The 24194-nt window shown below is 52.7% G+C and overlaps 19 non-coding genes across 19 annotated transcripts; 6 read left to right on the top strand and 13 right to left on the bottom strand.

Moving 5' to 3' along the window:
- Nucleotides 1-77: 77 nt before the first annotated feature.
- TRNAN-GUU (transfer RNA asparagine (anticodon GUU)) lies at nt 78-151 on the bottom strand. Its single transcript has one exon. It is a non-coding gene; the product is annotated as a tRNA-Asn (tRNA).
- Nucleotides 152-1854: 1703 nt separating this feature from the next.
- TRNAG-GCC (transfer RNA glycine (anticodon GCC)) lies at nt 1855-1925 on the top strand. Its single transcript has one exon. It is a non-coding gene; the product is annotated as a tRNA-Gly (tRNA).
- Nucleotides 1926-1996: 71 nt separating this feature from the next.
- TRNAW-CCA (transfer RNA tryptophan (anticodon CCA)) lies at nt 1997-2068 on the bottom strand. The gene has a single exon. It is a non-coding gene; the product is annotated as a tRNA-Trp (tRNA).
- Nucleotides 2069-2321: 253 nt separating this feature from the next.
- TRNAN-GUU (transfer RNA asparagine (anticodon GUU)) lies at nt 2322-2395 on the bottom strand. Its single transcript has one exon. It is a non-coding gene; the product is annotated as a tRNA-Asn (tRNA).
- Nucleotides 2396-4100: 1705 nt separating this feature from the next.
- Nucleotides 4101-4171, top strand: TRNAV-GAC (transfer RNA valine (anticodon GAC)). The gene has a single exon. It is a non-coding gene; the product is annotated as a tRNA-Val (tRNA).
- Nucleotides 4172-4242: 71 nt separating this feature from the next.
- Nucleotides 4243-4314, bottom strand: TRNAW-CCA (transfer RNA tryptophan (anticodon CCA)). The gene has a single exon. It is a non-coding gene; the product is annotated as a tRNA-Trp (tRNA).
- A 253-nt stretch (nt 4315-4567) lies between these two features.
- Nucleotides 4568-4641, bottom strand: TRNAN-GUU (transfer RNA asparagine (anticodon GUU)). The gene has a single exon. It is a non-coding gene; the product is annotated as a tRNA-Asn (tRNA).
- A 1703-nt stretch (nt 4642-6344) lies between these two features.
- On the top strand, nt 6345-6415 carry TRNAG-GCC (transfer RNA glycine (anticodon GCC)). The gene has a single exon. It is a non-coding gene; the product is annotated as a tRNA-Gly (tRNA).
- Nucleotides 6416-6811: 396 nt separating this feature from the next.
- TRNAN-GUU (transfer RNA asparagine (anticodon GUU)) lies at nt 6812-6885 on the bottom strand. The gene has a single exon. It is a non-coding gene; the product is annotated as a tRNA-Asn (tRNA).
- Nucleotides 6886-8730: 1845 nt separating this feature from the next.
- Nucleotides 8731-8802, bottom strand: TRNAW-CCA (transfer RNA tryptophan (anticodon CCA)). Its single transcript has one exon. It is a non-coding gene; the product is annotated as a tRNA-Trp (tRNA).
- A 2030-nt stretch (nt 8803-10832) lies between these two features.
- TRNAG-GCC (transfer RNA glycine (anticodon GCC)) lies at nt 10833-10903 on the top strand. Its single transcript has one exon. It is a non-coding gene; the product is annotated as a tRNA-Gly (tRNA).
- A 71-nt stretch (nt 10904-10974) lies between these two features.
- On the bottom strand, nt 10975-11046 carry TRNAW-CCA (transfer RNA tryptophan (anticodon CCA)). Its single transcript has one exon. It is a non-coding gene; the product is annotated as a tRNA-Trp (tRNA).
- Nucleotides 11047-11299: 253 nt separating this feature from the next.
- On the bottom strand, nt 11300-11373 carry TRNAN-GUU (transfer RNA asparagine (anticodon GUU)). The gene has a single exon. It is a non-coding gene; the product is annotated as a tRNA-Asn (tRNA).
- A 2170-nt stretch (nt 11374-13543) lies between these two features.
- On the bottom strand, nt 13544-13617 carry TRNAN-GUU (transfer RNA asparagine (anticodon GUU)). The gene has a single exon. It is a non-coding gene; the product is annotated as a tRNA-Asn (tRNA).
- A 3953-nt stretch (nt 13618-17570) lies between these two features.
- Nucleotides 17571-17641, top strand: TRNAG-GCC (transfer RNA glycine (anticodon GCC)). Its single transcript has one exon. It is a non-coding gene; the product is annotated as a tRNA-Gly (tRNA).
- Nucleotides 17642-17712: 71 nt separating this feature from the next.
- TRNAW-CCA (transfer RNA tryptophan (anticodon CCA)) lies at nt 17713-17784 on the bottom strand. Its single transcript has one exon. It is a non-coding gene; the product is annotated as a tRNA-Trp (tRNA).
- Nucleotides 17785-18037: 253 nt separating this feature from the next.
- Nucleotides 18038-18111, bottom strand: TRNAN-GUU (transfer RNA asparagine (anticodon GUU)). The gene has a single exon. It is a non-coding gene; the product is annotated as a tRNA-Asn (tRNA).
- Nucleotides 18112-19816: 1705 nt separating this feature from the next.
- On the top strand, nt 19817-19887 carry TRNAG-GCC (transfer RNA glycine (anticodon GCC)). The gene has a single exon. It is a non-coding gene; the product is annotated as a tRNA-Gly (tRNA).
- Nucleotides 19888-19958: 71 nt separating this feature from the next.
- On the bottom strand, nt 19959-20030 carry TRNAW-CCA (transfer RNA tryptophan (anticodon CCA)). Its single transcript has one exon. It is a non-coding gene; the product is annotated as a tRNA-Trp (tRNA).
- Nucleotides 20031-24194: the final 4164 nt, after the last annotated feature.

Below are 24194 nucleotides of genomic sequence, written 5' to 3'. Positions count from 1 at the left end.
GCAGGCAAAGCGAGAGCTCTAAGAGCAAAGCCAGACAGCTGTGTTTTAATTCAGGACTTGATGTAGGCAAAAGCATACGTCCCTGGGTGGGCTTGAACCACCAACCTTTCGGTTAACAGCCGAACGCGCTAACCGATTGCGCCACAGAGACCAACCACCGCAGTGAGCGTGTTGGGACTCAATATATGTTTTTACCTTTGTGCTCCTGCCTGCAGCTCTAAGGTCCTGGCATAAGACAGGTAGGCTTAGACTCCATTGTGACATGTCTTACTTCTCTTAGAAGAAGGTTCTGAGTTGCCAGGCAGCTTATCTTCTGCCGGGCACACTTTCCTTTGCAGGCTTTCAGGTTGTGAATCCAGCACTGCTTAGGTGTCCATGTCAGACATGAGCAGCTCATTGAGCCCCACTGTGTGTTTTTTGTGGAGATACAACTCTCAGACTAGAGGGAGCAGGCGGGAAGTGGGTGAGACTCACACAGGGTGGGTGGGGCAGTTAAAGGATGTTATCTAATAGTGTAATCGAGGAGTTGGGTTTTTTGTGCACTACACTTTAACCAGCGATTCTTTCTAAAAGGAAATCCCAGGGCAGTACCCGCAATGAGTGGCATCCCCACACCCGAGGTTGCATTGTGGTAGCTGTTCCCTGAGCCCCTAGCCCCTGTCCCCATGTCGACCTTTCTCCTCGTGTAACTCACCTCAGGTTCGGTGGCTCTGATACTTGCTGCTTCTGCGCGATCATCCCCATGATCTGGGCCTTTGTACGAAATGTCATGTAAGATGACTTTATTCAGCACAGCGTTTGTCATTTGCTTGGTTGTCCTGTCACTGTTGGATGTTTTCTTGCGCAGACTACTGTCTAATGGTGGGAAGGCCACGAGACACGTGACTTTTCTCTTTCCTTGTTAGCATAGTTTCCTGCCACTGTCTTGTTGTGCTGCCTGCCTGTGAGACACGTGTCTTGCCCATCTCAGCTCCACTGTGGCATGTTAGATATGTCTTTGAGCAGAGTCCCGGTCCCAGAGCTGCTGCCTTCTCTGCACTCTGGCTTGTAAGACTGCAGGCAAAGGCCCTCCCTGGCCCCTCAGCCAGATAGATACATTTACCTGCAGGGCTCAGCTTTGGTGAAAGATATTGGCGAGAGAGAGGAAAGGGGACGGCCCGTGGTGCACCCCCTATTTTGCATAGAACCACAGCCTCCTGGGAGGGCAGAGACATGAGGGTTCTCAGGGAAAGCCCTCCCAGGAGTGTTGAAGGGCAGGACGTGAAACACAGCAATCCCGGAATGGCCTGGTCTAAGATGCCTGTGCAATAGGCCTGGCCCTAGGCTTCCGGGGCTCTTCCTCGGCAGAGGCCCCAGTGGTATGAGCCCGACCAGGGCTGTGCCCGACCAGGGCTGTAGGGCGCGTTGGGAGCGCGTTAGGGATGCGAAAGAGGGCGCAGGGCGCAGAACTCTGCCCGTTTCTCCCCAGGATTTTGGGGAGGACAGGGAATCTGGCCAGGTCAGTGACTAGGCTTTCCCAGAAGGAAAGTCCAGTGACAGTGGCATGTTGTGAAACACAAGATTGCTGGTGGTCTGGAGGGTGCTTTCTGTCAGCCACTTCTCCCGGGAGCAGCCAGAGAGCAGGCTGATGTCGTGCTCTGTCAAGCACAACACTGGCCCCAAACCACTGTCCTTAGCAAAAGCAGAAACATTCATAGTTTCAGTCTCCTGCATCTGATTCCTGCCATCAGCATGTGAACGTTTGGCAGTCCAAGGCTTGCCATGCAAACTTTGTTCATAGGTGTCCCATGCGAATGCATGGGCCTCATCACTACTGTCTACGGCAGGGCTCTCTGCTCAGCTTATGTAAGTGAAGCATTGGTGGTTCAGTGGTAGAATTCTCGCCTGCCACGCGGGAGGCCCGGGTTCGATTCCCGGCCAATGCAAAGCGCCCTTCTTTTGGCTTTGCTTTAGAAGTCAGAGATATAGACTTGGTGGGCAAAAAAATGTCAAAGAGTGACCCCGACGTGATTTGAACACGCAACCTTCTGATCTGGAGTCAGACGCGCTACCGTTGCGCCACGAGGTCCCTGTGCATGCAGTTCTCAGCCCCGGATCAAAAAATGCTTCTGTGCCTTTTATTGGCCCTCAGTTCGCCTGTGGTTAAAGTAGAAGGCTTGGTGGCCCGTTTCCAGTCCTATTGGTGGAAATGACTAGAGGTGAAGAGATGAGAGAAGATAGAAATGTTGAGATAGAGCATGTCACGCAGGCAAAGCGAGAGCTCTAAGAGCAAAGCCAGACAGCTGTGTTTTAATTCAGGACTTGATGTAGGCAAAAGCATACGTCCCTGGGTGGGCTTGAACCACCAACCTTTCGGTTAACAGCCGAACGCGCTAACCGATTGCGCCACAGAGACCAACCACCACAGTGAGCTTTTGGGACTCAATATATGTTTTTACCTTTGTGCTCCTGCCTGCAGCTCTAAGGTCCTGGCATAAGACAGGTAGGCTTAGACTCCATTGTGACATGTCTTACTTCTCTTAGAAGAAGGTTCTGAGTTGCCAGGCAGCTTATCTTCTGCCGGGCACACTTTCCTTTGCAGGCTTTCAGGTTGTGAATCCAGCACTGCTTAGGTGTCCATGTCAGACATGAGCAGCTCATTGAGCCCCACTGTGTGTTTTTTGTGGAGATACAACTCTCAGACTAGAGGGAGCAGGCGGGAAGTGGGTGAGACTCACACAGGGTGGGTGGGGCAGTTAAAGGATGTTATCTAATAGTGTAATCGAGGAGTTGGGTTTTTTGTGCACTACACTTTAACCAGCGATTCTTTCTAAAAGGAAATCCCAGGGCAGTACCCGCAATGAGTGGCATCCCCACACCCGAGGTTGCATTGTGGTAGCTGTTCCCTGAGCCCATAGCCCCTGTCCCCATGTCGCCCTTTCTCCTCGTGTAACTCACCCCAGGTTCGGTGGCTCTGATACTTGCTGCTTCTGCTGCGCGATCATCCCCATGATCTGGGCCTTTGTACGAAATGTCATGTAAGATGACTTTATTCAGCACGGCGTTTGTCATTTGCTTGGTTGTCCTGTCACTGTTGGATGTTTTCTTGCGCAGACTACTGTCTAATGGTGGGAAGGCCACGAGACACGTGACTTTTCTCTTTCCTTGTTAGCATAGTTTCCTGCCACTGTCTTGGTGTGCTGCCAGCCTGTGAGACACGTGTCTTGCCCATCTCAGCTCCACTGTGGCATGTTAGATATGTCTTTGAGCAGAGTCCCGGTCCCAGAGCTGCTGCCTTCTCTGCACTCTGGCTTGTAAGACTGCAGGCAAAGGCCCTCCCTGGCCCCTCAGCCAGATAGATACATTTACCTGCAGGGCTCAGCTTTGGTGAAAGATATTGGCGAGAGAGAGGAAAGGGGACGGCCCGTGGTGCACCCCCTATTTTGCATAGAACCACAGCCTCCTGGGAGGGCAGAGACATGAGGGTTCTCAGGGAAAGCCCTCCCAGGAGTGTTGAAGGGCAGGACGTGAAACACAGCAATCCCGGAATGGCCTGGTCTAAGATGCCTGTGCAATAGGCCTGGCCCTAGGCTTCCGGGGCTCTTCCTCGGCAGAGGCCCCAGTGGTATGAGCCCGACCAGGGCTGTGCCCGACCAGGGCTGTAGGGCGCGTTGGGAGCGCGTTAGGGACGCGAAAGAGGGCGCAGGGCGCAGAACTCTGCCCGTTTCTCCCCAGGATTTTGGGGAGGACAGGGAATCTGGCCAGGTCAGTGACTAGGCTTTCCCAGAAGGAAAGTCCAGTGACAGTGGCATGTTGTGAAACACAAGATTGCTGGTGGTCTGGAGGGTGCTTTCTGTCAGCCACTTCTCCCGGGAGCAGCCAGAGAGCAGGCTGATGTCGTGCTCTGTCAAGCACAACACTGGCCCCAAACCACTGTCCTTAGCAAAAGCAGAAACATTCATAGTTTCAGTCTCCTGCATCTGATTCCTGCCATCAGCATGTGAACGTTTGGCAGTCCAAGGCTTGCCATGCAAACTTTGTTCATAGGTGTCCCATGCGAATGCATGGGCCTTATCACTACTGTCTACGGCAGGGCTCTCTGCTCAGCCTATGTAAGTGAAGCATTGGTGGTTCAGTGGTAGAATTCTCGCCTGACACGCGGGAGGCCCGGGTTCGATTCCCAGCCAATGCAAAGCGCCCTTCTTTTGGCTTTGCTTTAGAAGTCAGAGATATAGACTTGGTGGGGAAAAAAATGTCAAAGAGTGACCCCGACGTGATTTGAACACGCAACCTTCTGATCTGGAGTCAGACGCGCTACCGTTGCGCCACGAGGTCCCTGTGCATGCAGTTCTCAGCCCCGGATCAAGAAATGCTTCTGTGCCTTTTATTGGCCCTCAGTACGCCTGTGGTTAAAGTAGAAGGCTTGGTGGCCCGTTTCCAGTCCTATTGGTGGAAATGACTAGAGGTGAAGAGATGAGAGAAGATGGAAATGTTGAGATAGAGCATGTCACGCAGGCAAAGCGAGAGCTCTAAGAGCAAAGCCAGACAGCTGTGTTTTAATTCAGGACTTGATGTAGGCAAAAGCATACGTCCCTGGGTGGGCTTGAACCACCAACCTTTCGGTTAACAGCCGAACGCGCTAACCGATTGCGCCACAGAGACCAACCACCGCAGTGAGCGTGTTGGGACTCAATATATGTTTTTACCTTTGTGCTCCTGCCTGCAGCTCTAAGGTCCTGGCATAAGACAGGTAGGCTTAGACTCCATTGTGACATGTCTTACTTCTCTTAGAAGAAGGTTCTGAGTTGCCAGGCAGCTTATCTTCTGCCGGGCACACTTTCCTTTGCAGGCTTTCAGGTTGTGAATCCAGCACTGCTTAGGTGTCCATGTCAGACATGAGCAGCTCATTGAGCCCCACTGTGTGTTTTTTGTGGAGATACAACTCTCAGACTAGAGGGAGCAGGCGGGAAGTGGGTGAGACTCACACAGGGTGGGTGGGGCAGTTAAAGGATGTTATCTAATAGTGTAATCGAGGAGTTGGGTTTTTTGTGCACTACACTTTAACCAGCGATTCTTTCTAAAAGGAAATCCCAGGGCAGTACCCGCAATGAGTGGCATCCCCACACCCGAGGTTGCATTGTGGTAGCTGTTCCCTGAGCCCCTAGCCCCTGTCCCCATGTCGCCCTTTCTCCTCGTGTAACTCACCTCAGGTTCGGTGGCTCTGATACTTGCTGCTTCTGCGCGATCATCCCCATGATCTGGGCCTTTGTACGAAATGTCATGTAAGATGACTTTATTCAGCACAGCGTTTGTCATTTGCTTGGTTGTCCTGTCACTGTTGGATGTTTTCTTGCGCAGACTACTGTCTAATGGTGGGAAGGCCACGAGACACGTGACTTTTCTCTTTCCTTGTTAGCATAGTTTCCTGCCACTGTCTTGTTGTGCTGCCTGCCTGTGAGACACGTGTCTTGCCCATCTCAGCTCCACTGTGGCATGTTAGATATGTCTTTGAGCAGAGTCCCGGTCCCAGAGCTGCTGCCTTCTCTGCACTCTGGCTTGTAAGACTGCAGGCAAAGGCCCTCCCTGGCCCCTCAGCCAGATAGATACATTTACCTGCAGGGCTCAGCTTTGGTGAAAGATATTGGCGAGAGAGAGGAAAGGGGACGGCCCGTGGTGCACCCCCTATTTTGCATAGAACCACAGCCTCCTGGGAGGGCAGAGACATGAGGGTTCTCAGGGAAAGCCCTCCCAGGAGTGTTGAAGGGCAGGACGTGAAACACAGCAATCCCGGAATGGCCTGGTCTAAGATGCCTGTGCAATAGGCCTGGCCCTAGGCTTCCGGGGCTCTTCCTCGGCAGAGGCCCCAGTGGTATGAGCCCGACCAGGGCTGTGCCCGACCAGGGCTGTAGGGCGCGTTGGGAGCGCGTTAGGGACGCGAAAGAGGGCGCAGGGCGCAGAACTCTGCCCGTTTCTCCCCAGGATTTTGGGGAGGACAGGGAATCTGGCCAGGTCAGTGACTAGGCTTTCCCAGAAGGAAAGTCCAGTGACAGTGGCATGTTGTGAAACACAAGATTGCTGGTGGTCTGGAGGGTGCTTTCTGTCAGCCACTTCTCCCGGGAGCAGCCAGAGAGCAGGCTGATGTCATGCTCTGTCAAGCACAACACTGGCCCCAAACCACTGTCCTTAGCAAAAGCAGAAACATTCATAGTTTCAGTCTCCTGCATCTGATTCCTGCCATCAGCATGTGAACGTTTGGCAGTCCAAGGCTTGCCATGCAAACTTTGTTCATAGGTGTCCCATGCGAATGCATGGGCCTCATCACTACTGTCTACGGCAGGGCTCTCTGCTCAGCCTATGTAAGTGAAGCATTGGTGGTTCAGTGGTAGAATTCTCGCCTGCCACGCGGGAGGCCCGGGTTCGATTCCCGGCCAATGCAAAGCGCCCTTCTTTTGGCTTTGCTTTAGAAGTCAGAGATATAGACTTGGTGGGGAAAAAAATGTCAAAGAGTGACCCCGACGTGATTTGAACACGCAACCTTCTGATCTGGATTCAGACGCGCTACCGTTGCGCCACGAGGTCCCTGTGCATGCATTTCTCAGCCCCGGATCAAGAAATGCTTCTGTGCCTTTTATTGGCCCTCAGTACGCCTGTGGTTAAAGTAGAAGGCTTGGTGGCCCGTTTCCAGTCCTATTGGTGGAAATGACTAGAGGTGAAGAGATGAGAGAAGATAGAAATGTTGAGATAGAGCATGTCACGCAGGCAAAGCGAGAGCTCTAAGAGCAAAGCCAGACAGCTGTGTTTTAATTCAGGACTTGATGTAGGCAAAAGCATACGTCCCTGGGTGGGCTTGAACCACCAACCTTTCGGTTAACAGCCGAACGCGCTAACCGATTGCGCCACAGAGACCAACCACCGCAGTGAGCGTGTTGGGACTCAATATATGTTTTTACCTTTGTGCTCCTGCCTGCAGCTCTAAGGTCCTGGCATAAGACAGGTAGGCTTAGACTCCATTGTGACATGTCTTACTTCTCTTAGAAGAAGGTTCTGAGTTGCCAGGCAGCTTATCTTCTGCCGGGCACACTTTCCTTTGCAGGCTTTCAGGTTGTGAATCCAGCACTGCTTAGGTGTCCATGTCAGACATGAGCAGCTCATTGAGCCCCACTGTGTGTTTTTTGTGGAGATACAACTCTCAGACTAGAGGGAGCAGGCGGGAAGTGGGTGAGACTCACACAGGGTGGGTGGGGCAGTTAAAGGATGTTATCTAATAGTGTAATCGAGGAGTTGGGTTTTTTGTGCACTACACTTTAACCAGCGATTCTTTCTAAAAGGAAATCCCAGGGCAGTACCCGCAATGAGTGGCATCCCCACACCCGAGGTTGCATTGTGGTAGCTGTTCCCTGAGCCCCTAGCCCCTGTCCCCATGTCGCCCTTTCTCCTCGTGTAACTCACCTCAGGTTCGGTGGCTCTGATACTTGCTGCTTCTGCGCGATCATCCCCATGATCTGGGCCTTTGGACGAAATGTCATGTAAGATGACTTTATTCAGCACAGCGTTTGTCATTTGCTTGGTTGTCCTGTCACTGTTGGATGTTTTCTTGCGCAGACTACTGTCTAATGGTGGGAAGGCCACGAGACACGTGACTTTTCTCTTTCCTTGTTAGCATAGTTTCCTGCCACTGTCTTGTTGTGCTGCCTGCCTGTGAGACACGTGTCTTGCCCATCTCAGCTCCACTGTGGCATGTTAGATATGTCTTTGAGCAGAGTCCCGGTCCCAGAGCTGCTGCCTTCTCTGCACTCTGGCTTGTAAGACTGCAGGCAAAGGCCCTCCCTGGCCCCTCAGCCAGATAGATACATTTACCTGCAGGGCTCAGCTTTGGTGAAAGATATTGGCGAGAGAGAGGAAAGGGGACGGCCCGTGGTGCACCCCCTATTTTGCATAGAACCACAGCCTCCTGGGAGGGCAGAGACATGAGGGTTCTCAGGGAAAGCCCTCCCAGGAGTGTTGAAGGGCAGGACGTGAAACACAGCAATCCCGGAATGGCCTGGTCTAAGATGCCTGTGCAATAGGCCTGGCCCTAGGCTTCCGGGGCTCTTCCTCGGCAGAGGCCCCAGTGGTATGAGCCCGACCAGGGCTGTGCCCGACCAGGGCTGTAGGGCGCGTTGGGAGCGCGTTAGGGACGCGAAAGAGGGTGCAGGGCGCAGAACTCTGCCCGTTTCTCCCCAGGATTTTGGGGAGGACAGGGAATCTGGCCAGGTCAGTGACTAGGCTTTCCCAGAAGGAAAGTCCAGTGACAGTGGCATGTTGTGAAACACAAGATTGCTGGTGGTCTGGAGGGTGCTTTCTGTCAGCCACTTCTCCAGGGAGCAGCCAGAGAGCAGGCTGATGTCGTGCTCTGTCAAGCACAACACTGGCCCCAAACCACTGTCCTTAGCAAAAGCAGAAACATTCATAGTTTCAGTCTCCTGCATCTGATTCCTGCCATCAGCATGTGAACGTTTGGCAGTCCAAGGCTTGCCATGCAAACTTTGTTCATAGGTGTCCCATGCGAATGCATGGGCCTCATCACTACTGTCTACGGCAGGGCTCTCTGCTCAGCCTATGTAAGTGAAGCATTGGTGGTTCAGTGGTAGAATTCTCGCCTGCCACGCGGGAGGCCCGGGTTCGATTCCCGGCCTATGCAAAGCGCCCTTCTTTTGGCTTTGCTTTAGAAGTCAGAGATATAGACTTGGTGGGCAAAAAAATGTCAAAGAGTGACCCCGACGTGATTTGAACACGCAACCTTCTGATCTGGAGTCAGACGCGCTACCGTTGCGCCACGAGGTCCCTGTGCATGCAGTTCTCAGCCCCGGATCAAGAAATGCTTCTGTGCCTTTTATTGGCCCTCAGTACGCCTGTGGTTAAAGTAGAAGGCTTGGTGGCCCGTTTCCAGTCCTATTGGTGGAAATGACTAGAGGTGAAGAGATGAGAGAAGATAGAAATGTTGAGATAGAGCATGTCACGCAGGCAAAGCGAGAGCTCTAAGAGCAAAGCCAGACAGCTGTGTTTTAATTCAGGACTTGATGTAGGCAAAAGCATACGTCCCTGGGTGGGCTTGAACCACCAACCTTTCGGTTAACAGCCGAACGCGCTAACCGATTGCGGCACAGAGACCAACCACCGCAGTGAGCGTGTTGGGACTCAATATATGTTTTTACCTTTGTGCTCCTGCCTGCAGCTCTAAGGTCCTGGCATAAGACAGGTAGGCTTAGACTCCATTGTGACATGTCTTACTTCTCTTAGAAGAAGGTTCTGAGTTGCCAGGCAGCTTATCTTCTGCCGGGCACACTTTCCTTTGCAGGCTTTCAGGTTGTGAATCCAGCACTGCTTAGGTGTCCATGTCAGACATGAGCAGCTCATTGAGCCCCACTGTGTGTTTTTTGTGGAGATACAACTCTCAGACTAGAGGGAGCAGGCGGGAAGTGGGTGAGACTCACACAGGGTGGGTGGGGCAGTTAAAGGATGTTATCTAATAGTGTAATCGAGGAGTTGGGTTTTTTGTGCACTACACTTTAACCAGCGATTCTTTCTAAAAGGAAATCCCAGGGCAGTACCCGCAATGAGTGGCATCCCCACACCCGAGGTTGCATTGTGGTAGCTGTTCCCTGAGCCCCTAGCCCCTGTCCCCATGTCGACCTTTCTCCTCGTGTAACTCACCTCAGGTTCGGTGGCTCTGATACTTGCTGCTTCTGCGCGATCATCCCCATGATCTGGGCCTTTGTACGAAATGTCATGTAAGATGACTTTATTCAGCACAGCGTTTGTCATTTGCTTGGTTGTCCTGTCACTGTTGGATGTTTTCTTGCGCAGACTACTGTCTAATGGTGGGAAGGCCACGAGACACGTGACTTTTCTCTTTCCTTGTTAGCATAGTTTCCTGCCACTGTCTTGTTGTGCTGCCTGCCTGTGAGACACGTGTCTTGCCCATCTCAGCTCCACTGTGGCATGTTAGATATGTCTTTGAGCAGAGTCCCGGTCCCAGAGCTGCTGCCTTCTCTGCACTCTGGCTTGTAAGACTGCAGGCAAAGGCCCTCCCTGGCCCCTCAGCCAGATAGATACATTTACCTGCAGGGCTCAGCTTTGGTGAAAGATATTGGCGAGAGAGAGGAAAGGGGACGGCCCGTGGTGCACCCCCTATTTTGCATAGAACCACAGCCTCCTGGGAGGGCAGAGACATGAGGGTTCTCAGGGAAAGCCCTCCCAGGAGTGTTGAAGGGCAGGACGTGAAACACAGCAATCCCGGAATGGCCTGGTCTAAGATGCCTGTGCAATAGGCCTGGCCCTAGGCTTCCGGGGCTCTTCCTCGGCAGAGGCCCCAGTGGTATGAGCCCGACCAGGGCTGTGCCCGACCAGGGCTGTAGGGCGCGTTGGGAGCGCGTTAGGGATGCGAAAGAGGGCGCAGGGCGCAGAACTCTGCCCGTTTCTCCCCAGGATTTTGGGGAGGACAGGGAATCTGGCCAGGTCAGTGACTAGGCTTTCCCAGAAGGAAAGTCCAGTGACAGTGGCATGTTGTGAAACACAAGATTGCTGGTGGTCTGGAGGGTGCTTTCTGTCAGCCACTTCTCCCGGGAGCAGCCAGAGAGCAGGCTGATGTCGTGCTCTGTCAAGCACAACACTGGCCCCAAACCACTGTCCTTAGCAAAAGCAGAAACATTCATAGTTTCAGTCTCCTGCATCTGATTCCTGCCATCAGCATGTGAACGTTTGGCAGTCCAAGGCTTGCCATGCAAACTTTGTTCATAGGTGTCCCATGCGAATGCATGGGCCTCATCACTACTGTCTACGGCAGGGCTCTCTGCTCAGCTTATGTAAGTGAAGCATTGGTGGTTCAGTGGTAGAATTCTCGCCTGCCACGCGGGAGGCCCGGGTTCGATTCCCGGCCAATGCAAAGCGCCCTTCTTTTGGCTTTGCTTTAGAAGTCAGAGATATAGACTTGGTGGGCAAAAAAATGTCAAAGAGTGACCCCGACGTGATTTGAACACGCAACCTTCTGATCTGGAGTCAGACGCGCTACCGTTGCGCCACGAGGTCCCTGTGCATGCAGTTCTCAGCCCCGGATCAAGAAATGCTTCTGTGCCTTTTATTGGCCCTCAGTTCGCCTGTGGTTAAAGTAGAAGGCTTGGTGGCCCGTTTCCAGTCCTATTGGTGGAAATGACTAGAGGTGAAGAGATGAGAGAAGATAGAAATGTTGAGATAGAGCATGTCACGCAGGCAAAGCGAGAGCTCTAAGAGCAAAGCCAGACAGCTGTGTTTTAATTCAGGACTTGATGTAGGCAAAAGCATACGTCCCTGGGTGGGCTTGAACCACCAACCTTTCGGTTAACAGCCGAACGCGCTAACCAATTGCGCCACAGAGACCAACCACCGCAGGGAGCGTGTTGGGACTCAATATATGTTTTTACCTTTGTGCTCCTGCCTGCAGCTCTAAGGTCCTGGCATAAGACAGGTAGGCTTAGACTCCATTGTGACATGTCTTACTTCTCTTAGAAGAAGGTTCTGAGTTGCCAGGCAGCTTATCTTCTGCCGGGCACACTTTCCTTTGCAGGCTTTCAGGTTGTGAATACAGCACTGCTTAGGTGTCCATGTCAGACATGAGCAGCTCATTGAGCCCCACTGTGTGTTTTTTGTGGAGATACAACTCTCAGACTAGAGGGAGCAGGCGGGAAGTGGGTGAGACTCACACAGGGTGGGTGGGGCAGTTAAAGGATGTTATCTAATAGTGTAATCGAGGAGTTGGGTTTTTTGTGCACTACACTTTAACCAGCGATTCTTTCTAAAAGGAAATCCCAGGGCAGTACCCGCAATGAGTGGCATCCCCACACCCGAGGTTGCATTGTGGTAGCTGTTCCCTGAGCCCCTAGCCCCTGTCCCCATGTCGCCCTTTCTCCTCGTGTAACTCACCTCAGGTTCGGTGGCTCTGATACTTGCTGCTTCTGCGCGATCATCCCCATGATCTGGGCCTTTGTACGAAATGTCATGTAAGATGACTTTATTCAGCACAGCGTTTGTCATTTGCTTGGTTGTCCTGTCACTGTTGGATGTTTTCTTGCGCAGACTACTGTCTAATGGTGGGAAGGCCACGAGACACGTGACTTTTCTCTTTCCTTGTTAGCATAGTTTCCTGCCACTGTCTTGTTGTGCTGCCTGCCTGTGAGACACGTGTCTTGCCCATCTCAGCTCCACTGTGGCATGTTAGATATGTCTTTGAGCAGAGTCCCGGTCCCAGAGCTGCTGCCTTCTCTGCACTCTGGCTTGTAAGACTGCAGGCAAAGGCCCTCCCTGGCCCCTCAGCCAGATAGATACATTTACCTGCAGGGCTCAGCTTTGGTGAAAGATATTGGCGAGAGAGAGGAAAGGGGACGGCCCGTGGTGCACCCCCTATTTTGCATAGAACCACAGCCTCCTGGGAGGGCAGAGACATGAGGGTTCTCAGGGAAAGCCCTCCCAGGAGTGTTGAAGGGCAGGACGTGAAACACAGCAATCCCGGAATGGCCTGGTCTAAGATGCCTGTGCAATAGGCCTGGCCCTAGGCTTCCGGGGCTCTTCCTCGGCAGAGGCCCCAGTGGTATGAGCCCGACCAGGGCTGTGCCCGACCAGGGCTGTAGGGCGCGTTGGGAGCGCGTTAGGGACGCGAAAGAGGGTGCAGGGCGCAGAACTCTGCCCGTTTCTCCCCAGGATTTTGGGGAGGACAGGGAATCTGGCCAGGTCAGTGACTAGGCTTTCCCAGAAGGAAAGTCCAGTGACAGTGGCATGTTGTGAAACACAAGATTGCTGGTGGTCTGGAGGGTGCTTTCTGTCAGCCACTTCTCCCGGGAGCAGCCAGAGAGCAGGCTGATGTCGTGCTCTGTCAAGCACAACACTGGCCCCAAACCACTGTCCTTAGCAAAAGCAGAAACATTCATAGTTTCAGTCTCCTGCATCTGATTCCTGCCATCAGCATGTGAACGTTTGGCAGTCCAAGGCTTGCCATGCAAACTTTGTTCATAGGTGTCCCATGCGAATGCATGGGCCTCATCACTACTGTCTACGGCAGGGCTCTCTGCTCAGCCTATGTAAGTGAAGCATTGGTGGTTCAGTGGTAGAATTCTCGCCTGCCACGCGGGAGGCCCGGGTTCGATTCCTGGCCTATGCAAAGCGCCCTTCTTTTGGCTTTGCTTTAGAAGTCAGAGATATAGACTTGGTGGGCAAAAAAATGTCAAAGAGTGACCCCGACGTGATTTGAACACACAACCTTCTGATCTGGAGTCAGACGCGCTACCGTTGCGCCACGAGGTCCCTGTGCATGCAGTTCTCAGCCCCGGATCAAGAAATGCTTCTGTGCCTTTTATTGGCCCTCAGTACGCCTGTGGTTAAAGTAGAAGGCTTGGTGGCCCGTTTCCAGTCCTATTGGTGGAAATGACTAGAGGTGAAGAGATGAGAGAAGATAGAAATGTTGAGATAGAGCATGTCACGCAGGCAAAGCGAGAGCTCTAAGAGCAAAGCCAGACAGCTGTGTTTTAATTCAGGACTTGATGTAGGCAAAAGCATACGTCCCTGGGTGGGCTTGAACCACCAACCTTTCGGTTAACAGCCGAACGCGCTAACCGATTGCGCCACAGAGACCAACCACCGCAGTGAGCGTGTTGGGACTCAATATATGTTTTTACCTTTGTGCTCCTGCCTGCAGCTCTAAGGTCCTGGCATAAGACAGGTAGGCTTAGACTCCATTGTGACATGTCTTACTTCTCTTAGAAGAAGGTTCTGAGTTGCCAGGCAGCTTATCTTCTGCCGGGCACACTTTCCTTTGCAGGCTTTCAGGTTGTGAATCCAGCACTGCTTAGGTGTCCATGTCAGACATGAGCAGCTCATTGAGCCCCACTGTGTGTTTTTTGTGGAGATACAACTCTCAGACTAGAGGGAGCAGGCGGGAAGTGGGTGAGACTCACACAGGGTGGGTGGGGCAGTTAAAGGATGTTATCTAATAGTGTAATCGAGGAGTTGGGTTTTTTGTGCACTACACTTTAACCAGCGATTCTTTCTAAAAGGAAATCCCAGGGCAGTACCCGCAATGAGTGGCATCCCCACACCCGAGGTTGCATTGTGGTAGCTGTTCCCTGAGCCCATAGCCCCTGTCCCCATGTCGCCCTTTCTCCTCGTGTAACTCACCCCAGGTTCGGTGGCTCTGATACTTGCTGCTTCTGCTGCGCGATCATCCCCATGATCTGGGCCTTTGTACGAAATGTCATGTAAGATGACTTTATTCAGCACGGCGTTTGTCATTTGCTTGGTTGTCCTGTCACTGTTGGATGTTTTCTTGCGCAGACTACTGTCTAATGGTGGGAAGGCCACGAGACACGTGACTTTTCTCTTTCCTTGTTAGCATAGTTTCCTGCCACTGTCTTGGTGTGCTGCCAGCCTGTGAGACACGTGTCTTGCCCATCTCAGCTCCACTGTGGCATGTTAGATATGTCTTTGAGCAGAGTCCCGGTCCCAGAGCTGCTGCCTTCTCTGCACTCTGGCTTGTAAGACTGCAGGCAAAGGCCCTCCCTGGCCCCTCAGCCAGATAGATACATTTACCTGCAGGGCTCAGCTTTGGTGAAAGATATTGGCGAGAGAGAGGAAAGGGGACGGCCCGTGGTGCACCCCCTATTTTGCATAGAACCACAGCCTCCTGGGAGGGCAGAGACATGAGGGTTCTCAGGGAAAGCCCTCCCAGGAGTGTTGAAGGGCAGGACGTGAAACACAGCAATCCCGGAATGGCCTGGTCTAAGATGCCTGTGCAATAGGCCTGGCCCTAGGCTTCCGGGGCTCTTCCTCGGCAGAGGCCCCAGTGGTATGAGCCCGACCAGGGCTGTGCCCGACCAGGGCTGTAGGGCGCGTTGGGAGCGCGTTAGGGACGCGAAAGAGGGCGCAGGGCGCAGAACTCTGCCCGTTTCTCCCCAGGATTTTGGGGAGGACAGGGAATCTGGCCAGGTCAGTGACTAGGCTTTCCCAGAAGGAAAGTCCAGTGACAGTGGCATGTTGTGAAACACAAGATTGCTGGTGGTCTGGAGGGTGCTTTCTGTCAGCCACTTCTCCCGGGAGCAGCCAGAGAGCAGGCTGATGTCGTGCTCTGTCAAGCACAACACTGGCCCCAAACCACTGTCCTTAGCAAAAGCAGAAACATTCATAGTTTCAGTCTCCTGCATCTGATTCCTGCCATCAGCATGTGAACGTTTGGCAGTCCAAGGCTTGCCATGCAAACTTTGTTCATAGGTGTCCCATGCGAATGCATGGGCCTTATCACTACTGTCTACGGCAGGGCTCTCTGCTCAGCCTATGTAAGTGAAGCATTGGTGGTTCAGTGGTAGAATTCTCACCTGCCACGCGGGAGGCCCGGGTTCGATTCCCAGCCAATGCAAAGCGCCCTTCTTTTGGCTTTGCTTTAGAAGTCAGAGATATAGACTTGGTGGGGAAAAAAATGTCAAAGAGTGACCCAGACGTGATTTGAACACGCAACCTTCTGATCTGGAGTCAGACGCGCTACCGTTGCGCCACGAGGTCCCTGTGTATGCAGTTCTCAGCCCCGGATCAAGAAATGCTTCTGTGCCTTTTATTGGCCCTAAGTACGCCTGTGGTTAAAGTAGAAGGCTTAGTGGCCCGTTTCCAGTCCTATTGGTGGAAATGACTAGAGGTGAAGAGATGAGAGAAGATAGAAATGTTGAGATAGAGCATGTCACGCAGGCAAAGCGAGAGCTCTAAGAGCAAAGCCAGACAGCTGTGTTTTAATTCAGGACTTGATGTAGGCAAAAGCATACGTCCCTGGGTGCGCTTGAACCACCAACCTTTCGGTTAACAGCCGAACACGCTAACCGATTGCGCCACAGAGACCATCCACCGCAGTGAGCGTGTTGGGACTCAATATATGTTTTTACCTTTGTGCTCCTGCCTGCATCTCTAAGGTCCTGGCATAAGACAGGTAGGCTTAGACTCCATTGTGACATGTCTTACTTCTCTTAGAAGAAGGTTCTGAGTTGCCAGGCAGCTTATCTTCTGCCGGGCACACTTTCCTTTTCAGGCTTTCAGGTTGTGAATCCAGCACTGCTTAGGTGTCCATGTCAGACATGAGCAGCTCATTGAGCCCCACTGTGTGTTTTTTGTGGAGATACAACTCTCAGACTAGAGGGAGCAGGCGGGAAGTGGGTGAGACTCACACAGGGTGGGTGGGGCAGTTAAAGGATGTTATCTAATAGTGTAATCGAGGAGTTGGGTTTTTTGTGCACTACACTTTAACCAGCGATTCTTTCTAAAAGGAAATCCCAGGGCAGTACCCGCAATGAGTGGCATCCCCACACCCGAGGTTGCATTGTGGTAGCTGTTCCCTGAGCCCCTAGCCCCTGTCCCCATGTCGCCCTTTCTCCTCGTGTAACTCACCCCAGGTTCGGTGGCTCTGATACTTGCTGCTTCTGCTGCGCGATCATCCCCATGATCTGGGTCTTTGTACGAAATGTCATGTAAGATGACTTTATTCAGCACGGCGTTTGTCATTTGCTTGGTTGTCCTGTCACTGTTGGATGTTTTCTTGCGCAGACTACTGTCTAATGGTGGGAAGGCCACGAGACACGTGACTTTTCTCTTTCCTTGTTAGCATAGTTTCCTGCCACTGTCTTGTTGTGCTGCCTGCCTGTGAGACACATGTCTTGCCCATCTCAGCTCCACTGTGGCATGTTAGATATGTCTTTGAGCAGAGTCCCGGTCCCAGAGCTGCTGCCTTCTCTGCACTCTGGCTTGTAAGACTGCAGGCAAAGGCCCTCCCTGGCCCCTCAGTCAGATAGATACATTTACCTGCAGGGCTCAGCTTTGGTGAAAGATATTGGCGAGAGAGAGGAAAGGGGACGGCCCGTGGTGCACCCCCTATTTTGCATAGAACCACAGCCTCCTGGGAGGGCAGAGACATGAGGGTTCTCAGGGAAAGCCCTCCCAGGAGTGTTGAAGGGCAGGACGTGAAACACAGCAATCCCGGAATGGCCTGGTCTAAGATGCCTGTGCAATAGGCCTGGCCCTAGGCTTCCGGGGCTCTTCCTCGGCAGAGGCCCCAGTGGTATGAGCCCGACCAGGGCTGTGCCCGACCAGGGCTGTAGGGCGCGTTGGGAGCGCGTTAGGGACGCGAAAGAGGGCGCAGGGCGCAGAACTCTGCCCGTTTCTCCCCAGGATTTTGGGGAGGACAGGGAATCTGGCCAGGTCAGTGACTAGGCTTTCCCAGAAGGAAAGTCCAGTGACAGTGGCATGTTGTGAAACACAAGATTGCTGGTGGTCTGGAGGGTGCTTTCTGTCAGCCACTTCTCCCGGGAGCAGCCAGAGAGCAGGCTGATGTCGTGCTCTGTCAAGCACAACACTGGCCCCAAACCACTGTCCTTAGCAAAAGCAGAAACATTCATAGTTTCAGTCTCCTGCATCTGATTCCTGCCATCAGCATGTGAACGTTTGGCAGTCCAAGGCTTGCCATGCAAACTTTGTTCATAGGTGTCCCATGCGAATGCATGGGCCTCATCACTACTGTCTACGGCAGGGCTCTCTGCTCAGCTTATGTAAGTGAAGCATTGGTGGTTCAGTGGTAGAATTCTCGCCTGCCACGCGGGAGGCCCGGGTTCGATTCCCGGCCAATGCAAAGCGCCCTTCTTTTGGCTTTGCTTTAGAAGTCAGAGATATAGACTTGGTGGGCAAAAAAATGTCAAAGAGTGACCCCGACGTGATTTGAACACGCAACCTTCTGATCTGGAGTCAGACGCGCTACCGTTGCGCCACGAGGTCCCTGTGCATGCAGTTCTCAGCCCCGGATCAAGAAATGCTTCTGTGCCTTTTATTGGCCCTCAGTACGCCTGTGGTTAAAGTAGAAGGCTTGGTGGCCCGTTTCCAGTCCTATTGGTGGAAATGACTAGAGGTGAAGAGATGAGAGAAGATAGAAATGTTGAGATAGAGCATGTCACGCAGGCAAAGCGAGAGCTCTAAGAGCAAAGCCAGACAGCTGTGTTTTAATTCAGGACTTGATGTAGGCAAAAGCATACGTCCCTGGGTGGGCTTGAACCACCAACCTTTCGGTTAACAGCCGAACGCGCTAACCGATTGCGCCACAGAGACCAACCACCGCAGTGAGCTTTTGGGACTCAATATATGTTTTTACCTTTGTGCTCCTGCCTGCAGCTCTAAGGTCCTGGCATAAGACAGGTAGGCTTAGACTCCATTGTGACATGTCTTACTTCTCTTAGAAGAAGGTTCTGAGTTGCCAAGCAGCATATCTTCTGCCGGGCACACTTTCCTTTGCAGGCTTTCAGGTTGTGAATCCAGCACTGCTTAGGTGTCCATGTCAGACATGAGCAGCTCATTGAGCCCCACTGTGTGTTTTTTGTGGAGATACAACTCTCACACTAGAGGGAGCAGGCGGGAAGTGGGTGAGACTCACACAGGGTGGGTGGGGCAGTTAAAGGATGTTATCTAATAGTGTAATCGAGGAGTTGGGTTTTTTGTGCACTACACTTTAACCAGCGATTCTTTCTAAAAGGAAATCCCAGGGCAGTACCCGCAATGAGTGGCATCCCCACACCCGAGGTTGCATTGTGGTAGCTGTTCCCTGAGCCCATAGCCCCTGTCCCCATGTCGCCCTTTCTCCTCGTGTAACTCACCCCAGGTTCGGTGGCTCTGATACTTGCTGCTTCTGCTGCGCGATCATCCCCATGATCTGGGCCTTTGTACGAAATGTCATGTAAGATGACTTTATTCAGCACGGCGTTTGTCATTTGCTTGGTTGTCCTGTCACTGTTGGATGTTTTCTTGCGCAGACTACTGTCTAATGGTGGGAAGGCCACGAGACACGTGACTTTTCTCTTTCCTTGTTAGCATAGTTTCCTGCCACTGTCTTGGTGTGCTGCCAGCCTGTGAGACACGTGTCTTGCCCATCTCAGCTCCACTGTGGCATGTTAGATATGTCTTTGAGCAGAGTCCCGGTCCCAGAGCTGCTGCCTTCTCTGCACTCTGGCTTGTAAGACTGCAGGCAAAGGCCCTCCCTGGCCCCTCAGCCAGATAGATACATTTACCTGCAGGGCTCAGCTTTGGTGAAAGATATTGGCGAGAGAGAGGAAAGGGGACGGCCCGTGGTGCACCCCCTATTTTGCATAGAACCACAGCCTCCTGGGAGGGCAGAGACATGAGGGTTCTCAGGGAAAGCCCTCCCAGGAGTGTTGAAGGGCAGGACGTGAAACACAGCAATCCTGGAATGGCCTGGTCTAAGATGCCTGTGCAATAGGCCTGGCCCTAGGCTTCCGGGGCTCTTCCTCGGCAGAGGCCCCAGTGGTATGAGCCCGACCAGGGCTGTGCCCGACCAGGGCTGTAGGGCGCGTTGGGAGCGCGTTAGGGACGCGAAAGAGGGCGCAGGGCGCAGAACTCTGCCCGTTTCTCCCCAGGATTTTGGGGAGGACAGGGAATCTGGCCAGGTCAGTGACTAGGCTTTCCCAGAAGGAAAGTCCAGTGACAGTGGCATGTTGTGAAACACAAGATTGCTGGTGGTCTGGAGGGTGCTTTCTGTCAGCCACTTCTCCCGGGAGCAGCCAGAGAGCAGGCTGATGTCGTGCTCTGTCAAGCACAACACTGGCCCCAAACCACTGTCCTTAGCAAAAGCAGAAACATTCATAGTTTCAGTCTCCTGCATCTGATTCCTGCCATCAGCATGTGAACGTTTGGCAGTCCAAGGCTTGCCATGCAAACTTTGTTCATAGGTGTCCCATGCGAATGCATGGGCCTCATCACTACTGTCTACGGCAGGGCTCTCTGCTCAGCCTATGTAAGTGAAGCATTGGTGGTTCAGTGGTAGAATTCTCGCCTGCCACGCGGGAGGCCCGGGTTCGATTCCCGGCCAATGCAAAGCGCCCTTCTTTTGGCTTTGCTTTAGAAGTCAGAGATATAGACTTGGTGGGGAAAAAAATGTCAAAGAGTGACCCCGACGTGATTTGAACACGCAACCTTCTGATCTGGAGTCAGACGCGCTACCGTTGCGCCACGAGGTCCCTGTGCATGCAGTTCTCAGCCCCGGATCAAGAAATGCTTCTGTGCCTTTTATTGGCCCTCAGTACGCCTGTGGTTAAAGTAGAAGGCTTGGTGGCCCGTTTCCAGTCTTATTGGTGGAAATGACTAGAGGTGAAGAGATGAGAGAAGATAGAAATGTTGAGATAGAGCATGTCACGCAGGCAAAGCGAGAGCTCTAAGAGCAAAGCCAGACAGCTGTGTTTTAATTCAGGACTTGATGTAGGCAAAAGCATACGTCCCTGGGTGGGCTTGAACCACCAACCTTTCGGTTAACAGCCAAACGCACTAACCGATTGCGCCACAGAGACCAACCACCGCAGTGAGCGTGTTGGGACTCAATATATGTTTTTACCTTTGTGCTCCTGCCTGCAGCTCTAAGGTCCTGGAATAAGACAGGTAGGCTTAGACTCCATTGTGACATGTCTTACTTCTCTTAGAAGAAGGTTCTGAGTTGCCAGGCAGCTTATCTTCTGCCGGGCACACTTTCCTTTGCAGGCTTTCAGGTTGTGAATCCAGCACTGCTTAGGTGTCCATGTCAGACATGAGCAGCTCATTGAGCCCCACTGTGTGTTTTTTGTGGAGATACAACTCTCAGACTAGAGGGAGCAGGCGGGAAGTGGGTGAGACTCACACAGGGTGGGTGGGGCAGTTAAAGGATGTTATCTAATAGTGTAATCGAGGAGTTGGGTTTTTTGTGCACTACACTTTAACCAGCGATTCTTTCTAAAAGGAAATCCCAGGGCAGTACCCGCAATGAGTGGCATCCCCACACCCGAGGTTTCATTGTGGTAGCTGTTCCCTGAGCCCCTAGCCCCTGTCCCCATGTCGCCCTTTCTCCTCGTGTAACTCACCTCAGGTTCGGTGGCTCTGATACTTGCTGCTTCTGCGCGATCATCCCCATGATCTGGGGCTTTGTACGAAATGTCATGTAAGATGACTTTATTCAGCACAGTGTTTGTCATTTGCTTGGTTGTCCTGTCACTGTTGGATGTTTTCTTGCGCAGACTACTGTCTAATGGTGGGAAGGCCACGAGACACGTGACTTTTCTCTTTCCTTGTTAGCATAGTTTCCTGCCACTGTCTTGGTGTGCTGCCAGCCTGTGAGACACATGTCTTGCCCATCTCAGCTCCACTGTGGCATGTTAGATATGTCTTTGAGCAGAGTCCCGGTCCCAGAGCTGCTGCCTTCTCTCCACTCTGGCTTGTAAGACTGCAGGCAAAGGCCCTCCCTGGCCCCTCAGCCAGATAGATACATTTACCTGCAGGGCTCAGCTTTGGTGAAAGATATTGGCGAGAGAGAGGAAAGGGGACGGCCCGTGGTGCACCCCCTATTTTGCATAGAACCACAGCCTCCTGGGAGGGGAGAGACATGAGGGTTCTCAGGGAAAGCCCTCCCAGGAGTGTTGAAGGGCAGGACGTGAAACACAGCAATCCCGGAATGGCCTGGTCTAAGATGCCTGTGCAATAGGCCTGGCCCTAGGCTTCCGGGGCTCTTCCTCGGCAGAGGCCCCAGTGGTATGAGCCCGACCAGGGCTGTGCCCGACCAGGGCTGTAGGGCGCGTTGGGAGCGCGTTAGGGACGCGAAAGAGGGCGCAGGGCGCAGAACTCTGCCCGTTTCTCCCCAGGATTTTGGGGAGGACAGGGAATCTGGCCAGGTCAGTGACTAGGCTTTCCCAGAAGGAAAGTCCAGTGACAGTGGCATGTTGTGAAACACAAGATTGCTGGTGGTCTGGAGGGTGCTTTCTGTCAGCCACTTCTCCCGGGAGCAGCCAGAGAGCAGGCTGATGTCGTGCTCTGTCAAGCACAACACTGGCCCCAAACCACTGTCTTTAGCAAAAGCAGAAACATTCATAGTTTCAGTCTCCTGCATCTGATTCCTGCAATCAGCATGTGAACGTTTGGCAGTCCAAGGCTTGCCATGCAAACTTTGTTCATAGGTGTCCCATGCGAATGCATGGGCCTCATCACTACTGTCTACGGCAGGGCTCTTTGCTCAGCCTATGTAAGTGAAGCATTGATGGTTCAGTGGTAGAATTCTCGCCTGCCCCGCGGGAGGCCCGGGTTCGATTCCTGGCCAATGCAAAGCGCCCTTCTTTTGGCTTTGCTTTAGAAGTCAGAGATATAGACTTGGTGGGGAAAAAAATGTCAAAGAGTGACCCCGACGTGTTTTGAACACGCAACCTTCTGATCTGGAGTCAGACGCGCTACGGTTGCGCCACGAGGTCCCTGTGCATGCAGTTCTCAGCCCCGGATCAAGAAATGCTTCTGTGCCTTTTATTGGCCCTCAGTACGCCTGTGGTTAAAGTAGAAGGCTTGGTGGCCCGTTTCCAGTCCTATTGGTGGAAATGACTAGAGGTGAAGAGATGAGAGAAGATAGAAATGTTGAGATAGAGCATGTCACGCAGGCAAAGCGAGAGCTCTAAGAGCAAAGCCAGACAGCTGTGTTTTAATTCAGGACTTGATGTAGGCAAAAGCATACGTCCCTGGGTGGGCTTGAACCACCAACCTTTCAGTTAACAGCCGAACGCTCTAACCGATTGCGCCACAGAGACCAACCACCGCAGTGAGCGTGTTGGGACTAAATATATGTTTTTACCTTTGTGCTCCTGCCTGCAGCTCTAAGGTCCTGGCATAAGACAGGTAGGCTTAGACTCCATTGTGACATGTCTTACTTCTCTTAGAAGAAGGTTCTGAGTTGCCAGGCAGCTTATCTTCTGCCGGGCACACTTTCCTTTGCAGGCTTTCAGGTTGTGAATCCAGCACTGCTTAGGTGTCCATGTCAGACATGAGCAGCTCATTGAGCCCCACTGTGTGTTTTTTGTGGAGATACAACTCTCAGACTAGAGGGAGCAGGCGGGAAGTGGGTGAGACTCACACAGGGTGGGTGGGGCAGTTAAAGGATGTTATCTAATAGTGTAATCGAGGAGTTGGGTTTTTTGTGCACTACACTTTAACCAGCGATTCTTTCTAAAAGGAAATCCCAGGGCAGTACCCGCAATGAGTGGCATCCCCACACCCGAGGTTGCATTGTGGTAGCTGTTCCCTGAGCCCCTAGCCCCTGTCCCCATGTCGCCCTTTCTCCTCGTGTAACTCACCCCAGGTTCGGTGGCTCTGATACTTGCTGCTTCTGCCGCGCGATCATCCCCATGATCTGGGCCTTTGTACGAAATGTCATGTAAGATGACTTTATTCAGCACGGCGTTTGTCATTTGCTTGGTTGTCCTGTCACTGTTGGATGTTTTCTTGCGCAGACTACTGTCTAATGGTGGGAAGGCCACGAGACACGTGACTTTTCTCTTTCCTTGTTAGCATAGTTTCCTGCCACTGTCTTGTTGTGCTGCCTGCCTGTGAGACACGTGTCTTGCCCATCTCAGCTCCACTGTGGCATGTTAGATATGTCTTTGAGCAGAGTCCCGGTCCCAGAGCTGCTGCCTTCTCTGCACTCTGGCTTGTAAGACTGCAGGCAAAGGCCCTCCCTGGCCCCTCAGCCAGATAGATACATTTACCTGCAGGGCTCAGCTTTGGTGAAAGATATTGGCGAGAGAGAGGAAAGGGGACGGCCCGTGGTGCACCCCCTATTTTGCATAGAACCACAGCCTCCTGGGAGGGCAGAGACATGAGGGTTCTCAGGGAAAGCCCTCCCAGGAGTGTTGAAGGGCAGGACGTGAAACACAGCAATCCCGGAATGGCCTGGTCTAAGATGCCTGTGCAATAGGCCTGGCCCTAGGCTTCCGGGGCTCTTCCTCGGCAGAGGCCCCAGTGGTATGAGCCCGACCAGGGCTGTGCCCGACCAGGGCTGTAGGGCGCGTTGGGAGCGCGTTAGGGACGCGAAAGAGGGCGCAGGGCGCAGAACTCTGCCCGTTTCTCCCCAGGATTTTGGGGAGGACAGGGAATCTGGCCAGGTCAGTGACTAGGCTTTCCCAGAAGGAAAGTCCAGTGACAGTGGCATGTTGTGAAACACAAGATTGCTGGTGGTCTGGAGGGTGCTTTCTGTCAGCCACTTCTCCCGGGAGCAGCCAGAGAGCAGGCTGATGTCGTGCTCTGTCAAGCACAACACTGGCCCCAAACCACTGTCCTTAGCAAAAGCAGAAACATTCATAGTTTCAGTCTCCTGCATCTGATTCCTGCCATCAGCATGTGAACGT

Source organism: Pleurodeles waltl, chromosome 4_1, assembly GCF_031143425.1.
Source record: "Pleurodeles waltl isolate 20211129_DDA chromosome 4_1, aPleWal1.hap1.20221129, whole genome shotgun sequence".
NCBI classification, from domain to species: Eukaryota; Metazoa; Chordata; class Amphibia; order Caudata; family Salamandridae; genus Pleurodeles; species Pleurodeles waltl.
This window is presented reverse-complemented; position numbering and strand designations above follow the sequence as displayed.